The sequence below is a fragment of the Galeopterus variegatus genome, unplaced genomic scaffold (assembly GCF_000696425.1).
Source record: "Galeopterus variegatus unplaced genomic scaffold, G_variegatus-3.0.2 Scaffold2018, whole genome shotgun sequence".
Lineage (NCBI taxonomy): Eukaryota > Metazoa > Chordata > Mammalia > Dermoptera > Cynocephalidae > Galeopterus > Galeopterus variegatus.
The window spans coordinates 222,371-237,502 of record NW_007728129.1 but is presented as its reverse complement, the minus strand read 5'-3'; the positions used below and the strand labels follow the sequence as shown (position 1 = coordinate 237,502).

General features: G+C 36.9%; 1 protein-coding gene and 1 pseudogene across 2 annotated transcripts in view; both read right to left on the bottom strand.

Moving 5' to 3' along the window:
• The window catches only part of AMMECR1 (Alport syndrome, mental retardation, midface hypoplasia and elliptocytosis chromosomal region gene 1), a 115,287-nt gene that overhangs the window by 22,134 nt on the left and 78,021 nt on the right, over positions 1-15,132 (bottom strand). The window lies entirely within an intron of this gene.
• Positions 11,357-12,763, bottom strand: LOC103596466 (annotated as a pseudogene).

Genomic DNA, 15,132 nt, shown 5'->3' with positions numbered 1-15,132 from the left:
AGATGCCAGTTCCTCCATCCTGATAAAATGAGACTCCTGATTTTTGTAAGATAATGAAAGAGTATGCTATTCTATATCAGTTTAAAAATAGTTTAAGAAAAAAAAAAAAAGAAAAGAATGTTTAGAACAAGGAATAAGTGATAAAATGCTAGCATGTTTAATGGGAGAAAATGAAAAGATGCCTCACCATACCAAGATTTAAACATATTGACTTCAAAGCTCTGAAATAGTAAAGGTACATTAGTCATGATGGAAACAGTCTGATTTTACAGAAACATTCAAACAGGACTTTTGATTCTTGCATTTTTCATCCAACTCTAAGTAATTTTTCATTAAAATTATGAGCACAGAAAAATTTCAAAGGAAGCCCTCAATGTCTCTAAATGCAAATTCCCAGGGAAACAAACTAGCAATGAAAGCCTAGCAAGGATTTAGGGGATTATAAAAAAATGAAAATGCAGCTGGAGACTGACCTCAGAGCTGCCGGGCTGGTGTGAATGGCTGATAAACAAGAGGATCCAGCTTTCCTCAACCAAGCTTTCTCCAGTATATAGAATATGAGATGTTAAAGCTGAGCCTTTAGAGAGGATACTGCAGTCCAGAGTTGAGCAGCTCCAAGTGACCCAGCTAAGTTAATGACAGAGGTAGGGATCCAACCCAGTTTTTCTGACTCAAGTCCAATTCTTTCTAGTGTCCACACTTTTTTTTTTTTTTTTTTTTTAGTGTCCACACTTTAGTTGTCACCTTTGATTGGATTATTTTTAAAATTTTAAAATTAAATGCTTGCCTTACTTGGCAATTTTGAACTCATATCTGCAGTGCCTCTGCCTAAAGATGACATATAATAGTTCAATAGGATTCATCAGTTGTCAAAGGGTAAATAGAGATAGACTTCCTATCTATTAGAAAAAGGATTTTAAAATATTAACATTGACCATGGGAAGCATTTTACAAAGTAGTGTCTGCCAATTTAAATTCTAGGCAGTCTAAGGACAGGATCTTGTTATAAATTTATATGAAGTTCACTTTGCTCGAATAGGAAGCCATTTTCTAATATTTAAATATTTCTATGAAATGAAACAAAATAAAACACTTATGTACAAAACTAGCTAGCTGCTCCATCACCCATATGATGGATGGGTAAGGCTTAAACAACAGTTCAGTTCACACACCAAATTCAAATATATTCGATTCAAATTGGCATCTTCCCAAGAATACACTTCATCTAATTGAGAAGCAGCGTTAACATCTGTCAAAGTTAATATCTAATGTTAAATAGCACTTTAATGAAAATGAACATTTTAAGAAAAGAAATTAAGAGTTTTGCTTTCAAAGAATCAAAGGGTTTGTGACAGTGCCGGGAACTATGCTAAAAAGAAAAAAAAAAAAAAAAAAAAAAAAAAAAAAAAAAACCAAAAAACCCCGACTGAAAAGAGGCAAAACATTAGATATTACAAGGCTCATTATAAACAATATAGCATGCAACAGAAATGATTTAAGTGAATCTCTCTATCAAGCGATTCACTCACTCGTTCATTCACTTTCTAAACCATTGATGAACTTAGTCGGTTAACCAGTGGAACATTACCAAACTGAGAGGGGCTTCATTTTACATGCAATCATTTTTCAGGACAAGGAAATAATTAAAACCAAAATAAAAATCCCTGTTTATTTAGGTGAAGAAAAGCAAATCAAGCATGCATTGGTCTAAAATAAAGTTTTTTCATGAGGGGTTTTAACCATCAGGAAATCCCCTATTCTGCCATTCCCCATTAGAGCTTCCAGAACAGAATGTACATGTGGCATGTCTGAACCCCAGAAACTCAGAATACTAGATTCCTAAACCCACATCTGAAAAATTCTCCATAACCTCTCTTTTTCATTAAGCAGCAATTTTAGCTTCCCCAAATTCAAGAAATAATGGACACAAAATGAAATGCAAAAATGTGGCTGTTAATTAATCCTAAAAGTAGAGAGGAGCACAAAAGACACAATTACGGTTAAAGAAGAAGGAAGGGAATTTTATTTTGCTGAGGGCTGTGACTCAAAAGAAAATTTTCAGTTGTAAGCCAAACGTACAGTGTTACATAATTGGGAGATGTTTTCCCCTTTGCAGTAATAAATACAATCTAGTTGCTGCTCAATAAACATTAACATTTACTTATTTTACATACATATACATATCTTAATGTGATATGATGGGTAATTCATGGGGAGTGGAGAAATGAAATAAGGGATGGAACAAAAAGAAGGCAGAAAGGAGGGAAAGAAACAGAAAAAGGAATACATACAAAAAAATAAAGATGGAGAGAAATACAAGAAGTGGAAAAAGGAAGTGGGAAGCAAAGAAAGTACAAAAAAGGGGGATACCATGAAAGGGCTTGAAAAGAGACATACACAAAGGGACAAAGAGAGAAAGCAAGGAAGAGACAATGGAAGGGTAGGAAAGAGAGGGAGATAAAGGGTGATAGATTTAATAGGCTTTGATATATATTATTTGGCTCCTACCCTATGAAATTCACTTAGGCTTTAGGGTGTTATCACCTACTGCCCTCTGATTAGCTTAGAGTTCTTGAATTGCTCTAATCTTGAATTCTTAAAAGCCTCTTCTCTCTTTGAGATAGCCATAGCTGTCCACCAGGAGGAAAAAACACTCTGGGCTGCAAGCTGTGATGACCAGAGCCGTATCATTAGAATCTGCCTCCTAGGCCATAAGTTCCTCCCCTATAAATTAAGGGAATCGGTTGTGAATTTGAGTCAGTGGAGCAGAACTAAAACTGGAAAATACAAGATACATAAAGAGCCAGATGGCTAAATGTTTGTGTATACGGCAAGTATTTCTCATTTCCCTTCACATAACAGCCACATAATGCTTTCTCTGCAGAGTTTCTGGATTTACTCTATCCTCTTTTTAGAAATGAACTACTAGAAATCACTTTTTTGTTTTAATTATTCTTCTGATAAAAATCTTTTAAAATATATTCTACCAGAGTAAAATGAACATAATTAATTTTTTTCTGTATGACTCAGGTTCATCTTTAAGACTCAATATGACTTTGAGTCATTCATTACTATACCCTATAAGAACAGTGCTTACACGGCCTTGGCAACAAAATGTGTGGGTTTGGAAAACAGATTATGGTATGACTACTAACAATTTCCATCTTTGGAAATTTGAAAATGTGAGATTGTTGCCACCTTCAAGAGACTGAAACACAAAAATAACCTGACATAGACTCAAAGTTTCTAGGAATCTCATCCCTGTGTACTCTAAGTTAGGATACTATAAAACTGAATGAACTTCCTCCTAAACTGAATTGGAATTTAGAAACCTTGTCTACAGCCTTGAATGACTATTATTTCCCCAGGGCCACCAAAAGCGTCGCCAAGTTATAACAACAGTTCTCTGTGTCTTACTGCCAATAAATATAGCTCCTTAAAATGCAAAATTGAACACATCATTAATACATGAGCACCATTTCACAGTTCTGTAGAACATAGCACAGTAGAACGGGCAAGAGCTTGGGTAATGTAGTCTGACATACTTGCTTTTGGATCTTGGCTCCATTGCATACTAGCTATGTGACATTTGGGCAAATCTCTTAACCTGTGCCAGCCTCAATTTCCTCATCTATAAAATGGAGATAATAATACCTCATAGAGCAACTGTGACAACTACATAAAATAATAATATCTGCATAAGTGTCTTGCGTACACTAAATGCTGAATAAGTAGTGGCTGTCAAAGAACTATGAGAGATCATCAGTATGTTTGGTACATTTATGCCCATAGGGCTGTCCCTATATCATGACTCTGGTGAAGGGAAGGGAGTCACAGGACTACGACTGACACTTTAGCTGTACTATGGCAAGGTCTCAACAAGTTATCTTCTCTAGGAATTAAATGTGGCCATCTCAGGGGATAACGGCTAACTTTCCAGGAACTGGTATCTTTGAGAAGCCTGCATTTCATTTTCTTACATTTTAAAAATATTTATTAAGCACCTGCTATATGCCTTTTATTATGCAAAGAGCCATGCAGGATATAAGAATAGTATATTACTAAACGATATATGGATATGTATATAAAACTTGTTAAGGGCCGGCCTGGTGGCGCACTCGGTAGAGTGCGGCACTTGGGAGCGCAGAAGCGCTCCTGCCGAGGGTTCGGATCCCATATAGAGACTGGTCCGCTCACTGGTTGAGCGCGGTGCGGGCGCAACACCGAGGGTTGTGATCCCGTTGCCGGTCGCGGTACGGGCGCAACACCGAGGGTTGCGATCCCGTTACCGGTCACGAAAAAAGACAAAAAGGAGAAAAAAACCATAATAATCATATACATTGTATATTGACAAAATAAAAATTTAAGGAAAAAAAAAAAGGAGAAAAAAAAATCTTGTTAAAATCATACACTATAGGAATGCTGAGAGGAATGATCAGATTAGGTTAGTTCCTTTTTTGGAAAGATCTGTTTTATACTCTCTGCTACTGGTTTACTGGTTACCAACTGACCCAGATTTAAAGAAATAAAATGTATACACTTTTTTCCCCCAGAAACAAATCTACTACATCAAATAAGGGTGTATCTTTATCAAGAATTTCCATTACCCTGTAGGCATGCATTCACATGTTGCTTTGTAACATTTTCTTAGTTTTCCTGAACTAAATATTTACTTTTATTTAATTGACACATAATAATTGTACATATTTATGGGGTACAGTGAGATGTTTTGATACATATATACATTGTGTAATGATCAAATCAGCGTATTTAGCATTTCCATCATATTAAACATTCATCATTTCTTTGTGGTGAAAATATTCAAAATCCTCTCTTCTAGCTATTTCAAAATATACCGTACAATACTGTTAATTATAATCACCCTTCTCTTGCTGTAGATTTTTAAAATCTCAAGGGCAGGGATTGGTCTTTTACTTCTGCACAAGAAACGTTTATCAAGAAATGAAGTTCCCTAAACTGTGTTCAATTTGTCTTCAGTGGATTTAGATATATTATTCTCTGTCATACTAGTTATACTACAGCAGAATCATTAGGCAAAAAACCAAACCAAACCAAACCAAACTCTCTAAGAAGCAGATACAGAATTAGAGAAGATAAGAGACTCCATAGGCAGCAACTGCTTTCCTTATCTAAACCAGCAGTCTCCAAATTGTTTTGATTGAACATTCTTGTTAGTAAAAAAAAGTTTGAGCACATACCCCCAATAGGTATATTTATAAAGCATATACATGTACTACTATCACTAGCTAATATATCGAAGCACAATATATACCTAGAGTAAGCTTCTTTGTTAAAGACAGTGGGTATAAATCAAAAAATGTTCTTGATAATTTCTTGTTTTGGGGCTGACAGCTTGTCAGGTCTGATTAGATTAACTTCATTTTCACTTTATAACTTGGCCAAATAAGTTATGAGGTAACCTGTAGGAGAAATGTCAACTAGCTCCACCATTTTCTTGTCCTTGCCTTATTATTATTATCATCAACCCACTTCTCCTTTGCATGGGTTAGTTTATCTAGCTTTATCTAACCTACACATCATGGTCAAATGGCTTCAGAATATTCCTACAAAGAAACCACAGGTTGAGATAATACTAAAGAACACAGATCTACTTACCCAGGCACATGTAAACTGAAATACGTCACAATATGCTGAAAGTGAACAAAAGAACGTGTATATCACTATCAACCCCCACCAAATTGTGGATCTCACACTTTCCTCAGGATCCCTCATTTAGAGTATGATGGTGACCCTCCAACATGGACCAAATGAGAGCACCAGGGTCAACCCATATGTTAAATATTAGTGCAATTTAAATACTTTCTTATGTTTTAGATGAAATGACTATGAATAGAATTTCTAATATTTTCTTCTCACCCCACAAAGGATCATCTGAGTCCATCCGTCTTTGGAGACTGCTAATCTAAAGCTCCTAATCAAGCTCTAGAAGACTGGTCCTAACATACTTGGACATGACACTATGAGCAAAAGCAGCTTTAAATACCAAAGAGCCAATATCTGTTAAGCACCTACTGTGAGCCAGGTGCTATACATATATTATCTTGTTCAGTTTTCAAAACAACCACATTCTCAGTTGTTTTGATGACAGCCAGTCTAGCTGGCATGAGATGATATTTCAATGTGGTTTCGATTTGCATTTCCCTGATGATTAGTGATGTTGAGCATTTTTTCATGTACCTGTTGGCCATTAGTATGTCAGCCTTTGAAAAATGTCTATTCAGCTCCTCTCCCCATTTTTAAAATTGGATTATTTGTTTTTCTACTGTGAAGTTGAGTTCCTTGTATATTCTGGATATTAATCCCGTCTCAGATGCATAGTTTGCAAATATTTTCTCCAATTCTGTAGGTTGTCTTTTCACTCTGTTGATCATTTCCTTTGCTACGCAGAAGGTTTTTAGTTTGACATAATCCCACTTATTTTTTCTTCTGTTGCTTGTGCTTTTGGGGTCTTATTTGTAAAGTTTTTGCCCAGTCCTATATACTGAAATGTTTCCCCTATGTTTTCTTCTAGGAGTTCTATAGTTTCAGGTCTTATACTTAAGTCTTTAATCCATTTTTTAATTGATTTTGGTATATGGCAAGAGGTTTGTGTCTAGTTTCATTCTTCTACATATGGATATCAGTTTTCCCAGCACCATTTACTGAAGAGGCTGTCCTTTCCCCAATGTATGTTCTTGGTGTCTTTATTGAAGATCAATTGGCTGTAAATACCTTGGTTGCTTTCTGAGTTATCTATTCTCTTCCATTGGCCCATGTGTCTGTTTTTAATACCAGTACCATGCTGTTTTGGTTACTATAGCTTTGTAGTATAGTTTGAAGTCCGATAGTGCAATGCTTCTGGTTTTATTTATTTATTTATTTTTGTGCTTAGGATTGCTTTGGCTATTCAGGGTCTTTTGTTGTTCCATATGAATGTTAGGATTGTTTTTTCTATTTATGTGAAGAATGTCATTTTTATTTTGATGGGATTGCACTAAATCTGTAGATTGCTTTGGGTAGTATGGACATTTTCACAACATTAATTTTTCCAATCCATGAACATGGAATGTCTTTCCATCTTTTGGTGTCCTCTTCAATTTTTTTCAGCAGTGTTTTGTAGTTCTCATTGTAGAGATCGTTCACCTCTTTGGTTAAATTTATTCCTAGATATTTTATTCTTTTGGCAGCTATTTTAAATGGGCTTGCTTTCTTGATTTCTTTTTCTGCTTGTTTGTTGTTGGTGTATAAGAATGCTACTGATTTTTGTGTATTGATTTTGTATCCTGCAACTTTACTGAATTTGTTTATGAGTTCTAAGAGTTTTTCTGGTAGAATTATGGGTTTTTCCATATACAGGATCATGTCATCTGTGAACAGTGACAATTTAACTTCGTTTTTTCCAAATTTAATGCCCTTTATTTCTGTCTCTTGCCTGATTGCTCTGGCTAATACTTCCACAAATGCTGGCAGGGATGTTGAGAAAAGGGAACTCCTCTATACTGATGGTGGGACTGTAAATTAGTGCAGCCATTATGGAAAATAGTATGGAGGTTTCTCAAACAACTACAGATAGAACTACCATATGACCCAGCAATCCCACTTCTGGGTATATGCCCAAAGGAATGGAAATCATCATGTTGAAGGGACACCTGCACTCCCATGTTCATCACAGCTCTATTTACAATAGCCAGGATATGGAACCAACCTAAATGTCCATCAACAGATGACTGGATAAGGAAAATGTAGTATATACACACAATAGTATACTATTCAGCCAAAAGAAAGAATGAACTTCTGCCATTCACAGCAACATGGATGAGCTTGGATAAAATTATGTTAAGTGAAGTAAGCCAGGCACAGAAAGAGAAATACCATATGTTCTAACTCATAAGTGGGAAGAAAGAAAGAGAGAAAGAAGGAGAAAGAGAGAAAGAAAGAAAGAGAAAGAAGGAGAGAAAGAGAGAGAGAGAGACCATAATAAAATGTCAAACTTTCAGAAGAAGAGAACAGACCTATAGTTACTAGAGGTGGAGGGGGTGGGGGGGGAGAGAAGCAGTAATTAGGTAAGGGACACACAGAATAATTATGATTTGTAATGATGGACATGCTAATTATATTGATCTGATCATTGCATACTGTACACAAATACTCAAACTCTGTACCCCATACACATGTATAATCAATTACCACTCAAAAAATAAGTTAAATAATAAAAAAAAAATTTTAAAAGAACCCCATTTTGTAGATAAGAAAACTGAGTTTCAGTGAAATTAAGCAACTTGCCAAAGGTCATAAGAACAGGTAAGGTAGCTGACATTTGAACTCAGGACCACCTGCCCTTAAAGCTCATTCTCTTCTCACAGTACCACTTCCAGAATGTCAGCAAGTCAACATAAATGTATACACATTTAATCAGTTTTAAGGAATTTTCTCCCAATTAATGCCTCCTTTCATGGGGTTTAAACTGAAAGCTTTAGGTATAAGCGTGGCCAGGTTCTGAAACCATATAAGTTAAATGGTTCACCTTTTTAGTGAAGTATTAGCTTGTTTTTGTTCTCTTCATCCATTTTGATCTTGGTGATTCAGAGCTGCTGCCATTGAGAAACATCTGTTTTATCTAAATTTAATAAACCCTATTAGTGGGATACTAAGCCTTTCCTTATTCTGAAGCCCTTCCACAGTTTGAAATTTAATCTGCTGGAAGTCATAATAGTGTTACCAAAGTACTAGTTTTGGACATATCTAGGCTGGTGGGCCTGTTTCTGATTTTTAATGTTGCTTTTCCAACCTGAACGAGTAAGTTTTCTCACACTCACCACGAGAGTCCTGCATTTTTTTTCCTTCTTTCCTTAGTAAGTCAAATCTGTAAATTGAACTCTGTAAACGGCAAAACATATGTTGTTGCTGTAACTTCTGTGCATGCTAGGGTGGTTTGGTCTTACCAGGTTTACTGTCCTTTCTAAAACTATTGCCAGTCCTATATGGTAAGGGTCTGCTGAGAGGTAGAATGCTGGTTCTTATTGTTTGGCCTGTCTATAATTTTCTCAGATGTCACTGACTGGGGACTAAAGGTAACTAAGGAAAAGAGTGAAGTCAAATTGAAAGATAAGATACAAAGTAAACTTAACAACTCTGTCATACTGAAGGAGAGAGAGAGAAGGAACCCAGCCCTCCCTATGACCTCACCATAATGGTTTTCGTCTTTATTTTCCTTCCTCTTCTTCCCCTCCCCCACCTTCTAGATGTTTTCCTTTTTTCTTTTCTCTTTATATTCTAGAAAAGTAAGTTAGAACAGTAAAATGTTGCAAGGACATGAAAGAAAAGAATGGGGATGGGGCAGAGAAGATGCAACCACTAAGACAAAGGCAGACGGTGGCCGCCTCCGCTGCTATTTCTGCGTCACACATGAGGACAAGGCTGACAAGCCAGCATGCGAGGCAGCCTCATGTTCTCTCTGCCATTGGGTCAAGATGACCCATTCCCTTCAGTACAGGCTTTAATGTTCTCTTTCAGCCTTCAGAGAGTAGATGAGTGATAGTGACAGAGAAAAAAAGTACACGATCCACTACCTGTTGCTTTCTAGGGTTTAAAAAGTAACCTTGAGAAGCAGTAGGGGGATTGGGAAGAAAAGGAGAGTGTCTCACCCCTGCGGCCTCGCTGCTTAACCAGTCAATATCAGGCTATGTTTATTGAATCAGTTCCTTGATCTGTGTACTTGTAAGTGGCATATTTCTCTACAAGTACAACTGCACGTCTGTTTTTAAGGCCTCTATAATTTGCCTTACATTCATTTAAATGGAACTATTTTAATTTTTATCATTATATATCTTTGGGGAAAGTATACTTTAATCACTCATATCATCTTCATTTCATATGATTCTTCAGAATTTCCAAAGTGTCTTCACATCTTTTATACTAGCGGAACCTCAAAACTGTCCCATGAAGTAAACAAACCTAATACTATGTCATATTAGAAACCATAATAGGTGTCCTCTGAGAACAAGACCCCCTATAGTCATGGGCTCATCCAAATGCCAGAGCTAGAAGTGCTCAAAGATCTTCTAGTTCACACCCTTCATTTGACATTTTTGGGGAAACTAAGAGTAGAAAGTGACATGCCCAAAGTCACACAACTACTTAGTAGCAGAGGTGGGACTATATTCTATATCTCCTGACTTCCCTTGTCTCCCCATCCACTGATCTTTCCATTATTATTTCATATGTTTGTTGACTGGCTCCGTCCTAACCCAATAACACTCCAGAGCGGATGTGCAAGTAGCAGAGGGGAAAATGATGCCTAGGGCCCCAGGGAATAGCTAGAACAAGAAAACAGTTATGCTGCCCAGCACAACGCAACACTGTCAGGCACCTGGCACTTGTCAGCATGCTGAAGCCAAGCAGAACCTAGAAACTAAGCAGATGGGAGTGGGAGAACAGCAGAGCACCACCACTGTGAGTGTGGCGAATGCAGTCTCCGCAGCTGCCCTCCTCTGCACTTCTTCTCCACATCTCATCTTCTTCTCTCCTCATCTCACTTGATTCTCACACACTCACAGTAGGTGTCTCTCTCTCTCTCCTCATTCTGCCTGTTCCCTTGCTCTTCTTACCTTGCAATCCATCCATTCTGTCCCATCATTTGTCCTTAGCTGCTGAGCTATGTAAAGGATCATTCGACAGAAAAGTTACACATTTTTTTTTTTGTTATTGTTGTTAGAACAACTCAGCAAAATAAAATTGTGGTTTTATTGTTGGACAACATTGTTTCACACAGACATCAAACAGGCCAAAAAAATAAATAAATAAAATAAACAGCAACTTCATAGACAAAAAAAAGACAAAAAGAAACCTTTTATCTTTGGCCTTTTTAACCATCTCATACAAACCAACTACTTATAGCACAGCTAAGTATGTACACAAAAAAGTTACTGGAATGCTCGGAATAAGATGGTTTTTGTGTTGTTTTTGCTTTTTTTTTTTTTTAACAAGGTTTTTTTTCTCCTTTGAGATTATAATGAACACAGTCACACCAAGTAAAGGCAGAAGTAGGACAGAGAACGAACGCTTGGAAGGCTGGTTTGGTCATCTGAGATCATCAAAAATTTCTGACCCCTACATTATGTAAAAAATATAAAATGTAAATTAAAAATACAAACAGATTTTCCTTTTTAAAGTATTTTTAAGAAGAAAAGCGGGGCTGTGGAAGTTTTGGTTCTTTTTTCCTTCCCTGTGGCAAATTCTCGTGGTTTGGTTGGTGGTTTAGATCCTGAGACGCAAAGTGGAAGGCGAATAGGTCACGGCGGCCTTTTTTTTAAGTTTAACTTTTCCTTTTTGCTGTCTAGGCATCCTCATCGGTCTTCTGCTTATTGGTGTCAACATCGTCGTCCTCATTATCTTCAGCTGCCCATTTGCCATAGTTCTCTCAGCCTCCTCCTCTTCATCTCCATCCTCTTCCTCACCATCGCCTTCCTCCTCCTCCTCTTCTCCCTCCCCACCTTCCTCCTCTTCTTCGTCTACCTCATTGTCAGCCTCCTGCTCCCCATTTTCCTCATGAGCGTCCCCATTAGCAGGGGCGTCTCTTCCCCTCTCCGCCTCCTTCACAACTTCCTTCTTCTCCTTTAAGTCCTTGGTGGCGATCTCGGAGCTGGTGTCCACAGCATGTCTGACATGGTGGGGCACACCGGGGATCTGATGCAACGGACTGAAAAAAAAGCGAGACATTGGGAACTCTGGCGATAGAGCTGCCGAAGTCCATGGCCATGGAGGAGGTGGTTGTGGCAAAAGTGCAGAGCCGGACCGGAAACAATGCAAAGATGGCTTTTCAGAGCAGCCAGTGGGGGCAGAAAAGTTATACATTTTTAAAATAGCATATTTAATTCCCTTTTTATCAAACTCTAACAACTAGAGAATCTGTCCCTATTGTAAAACCCACTGTATGTTCTGGTTTTGTGTATATAAATACGTCAAACTATAAACTGGTCAGGGCAAGATACTCTCAATGCTCATTTTTGAGTAGAAAGTACAATGCCATGCGTAGATTCAGTACAGAAGAAATAAGTGGTTCTTGATGTACTGCTAAAGCTCTTGGACTTTAATACAACCCACTTTCCAAGATTTTACTTTACTCCTTTCAACAAATATATTTTAAATGAGCCTGATGAAACAGGAAAGGACATTTCAACTCTTCATCTCCTGTTTGGTCATATCTTAAGAAACCCAATTTTCCAAGAAAAAGTTTACTTGTATAGTTTTCCATTCTATTACCATTAAAAATTACTTAATTCTCCCATTGAAAAACTCCTGTTTTGATTTTGTTTCCATGAGACAAGCACATGGTGTAATAAAATACGTTGGAAAAGCTTTGCAATATGCTGCTGAAATAATGGCAATTGCTGATTCTGTACTATGGTACATATTAGGAAAACCACAATAGATACTGAAAGGAAACAGCATCATTTGGGGATGGAAAAAATGCAATGGATAAAAGCCATGCAATTTAAATTAAAGTCATGTGACAATAGCTCTGTCCCCCATAGCAGCAAAATTTGCTGTGAATAAATGGCAGTCCACTTGTCTAGATGGGAGTATCTATGAATATGAATTAATTATTTCAGCAAATATCTACTGAGTGCCTGCTATGTGTCAAGCACAAGTACACATCCAGGGGCATACTATGTTCAATTTCAGTCCTGTGGAAAACCTTGCTTCATGGAAGTTTTACTACACTGCAATAACATGACTAGCATTTATATGAGCTACTTAAAACACCTAACGATAAATACAAATCTTACAAACTAAGTTACATTTCAGAGATATAAAACAAAAAAAAAAAAAGAAGAAGAAGAAGAAACACACCTAAATTGATAAGGCCTTACTACTTCTCAACTTTTACAGATACTAGCCTATCTGTAGAAAATCTGTCAGGCTAAGCAAAACCCTATAGAAACCCAAATTAAAAATTAATTTTTTGACTATTTATACTCATGCATATGTTACATCTATAACTTCATTAGACCATAAGCTCAATGAGTATAGTGACTGTGCTCATTTTTGCTAACCATTATATACCCAGTGCCTAGTATACTGCAGGCAACTTAATGAAAGCATATAGGAAGGTAGTCTCATACAGTCTCATATTTAATAAACATTTATTGGCAGTATAATAAATACTAAAAGGCCCTACCAGTTATATTTTATTAAACAGTCAATGTTCCCCTATACTCTAAATATCCTTTTATTCATCAACTTAAAAACTGTACCAATAAAGTGTTTCTTCCCCTGTTTATATCTATTAAATGCTGTTCATTTGGAAAGCAGTAACTGGTCTTTCTAGTCTTTAGATTACTGTGCATTCACAGTGCAGGATAGTTTGGCAACATTTTTCTATCTAAAACTTATAGACTACTATGAATAGATAATAATCTACTTCCATGATAGAGTTAGAGTTGCTTTGATCTCACAGGCCTTCCTCCCCCGCCCCCACCCAGGAAAACACAGATGCTTTGCATCCTGAAGCCACTCAATAGTTTCTTATGTTTGTGGAACAATTACTACTACTACTATTTTGCTGAAGTTTGAAACATGTAGGGACCCATATTACTTGTTTATTTTTATGATTTTCGCATCTTCTTATAAAAGAACATCTTATGACCTAGATGAATCATAAGACATCATGGGCAGGCACAGAAAAAAAGCATGACTCTCTAAATGAACATGGGCCTAAAGGAAATCAGACACTCGTTCACAAATAAAAAACCTTAAACAAAAAATCCTGTGCCCACTCTTCCTGTTCTCTGTGGGGTTTCAGGTTAGTAAAAAGTCCAAAGACGAAAGGGGACTTGTTGAAAATCAACCCTCTGAGGCAATGAGAATTATCTAGTGGGAGAAGGGCCGACTCTGGGGAAGATGGATGGGAATGGTGCACGTCTGGTGGCGCTGTTAGGATGTTTGTCAACTAAGAGGTTCTAACAACTTACCAGGCTGATGGGGGATAAAGTATTAGTATGCACGAGCACACTTTCTCTCCATCACATTAGACTTTAAAATTCCAAGGTCTGGTTTGCCTTTTACAAGGAATAATATTGGTTCAGAATGCTGCTCAGAGCCTGTTCCACAAATCTGAGAGACCAGGTTACAGCACCTCATTTTCCTTTGCCACTGCCATGCCCTCTGCCTCCCCCCATGTAACTAAAAGCCACTTCACAGACTTTGGTAAACATTAAGGAAACTGGGAGAATATTTTCTGTGGATTTAACTTTCCTGGAAATAATTATCAATGATGGAAAACAAATTCTTTGTAACAGATAAAACCTCACTAATTTGAGCTCCACTATTTCAAAATTTGTGCTAATTTAAACAGACCTAGTCTGAAGGTCTCCCTTAGCAAGTCTGGAAAAGAAGCGTCTGCTAAGCAAATCAACTTTGTAAGTAAGGTTGTAGGAGAAGTACAGGACTTGCTTAAAGAGAACAAATTATTTTCAGAATAATTTAGAATAGTTTAGAATTAACATCTACAGGTACTGTAACATCATAATGACACCTCTTTTGTGTATGTTAAAAAGCAGGTCTCTGGAGGACTTCTACTTGGTAACACTGTTAGTTTGTTTTGAGCTATCTGTCACTAAAATAAGCAAAACTATTTTTAAAATAAATATTTCATTTGTTCTTTATTGATTATACTGCACCTACTGCAATTATTATTATTTTTTTAATGAAGATTAAGAGGTTGAATGTATGTGGAGGGCCTGCAGCAGAATATGGCACATATTAAAAGTCCAAAAAGTTATTAGCTATTATTATTATTTTTCTTATGATTATCATCACCCTTACCATCCCATTCATTCCCATTTGTTTACAAAAATAGGGCCATTTTTTACTGGAAATACTACAATATGTTTTCTTTTCCTTTTTTTTTTTTTTAGGACATCTTTTTTGCTTTTTTGTTTTGTTTTTAGTTTTCTGGGGGGGGTCGTTATGAATATTCATGAGATACAAATTGTTACCCCTCGTGCCCATGATGTGAGGGCCAGATTCATACTGGCAGCATACCGATTACCAGAAATTACTTTTGTACCTCATGTCCCCCTCCCTATTATCCCCCCCGACCGCCCTCCA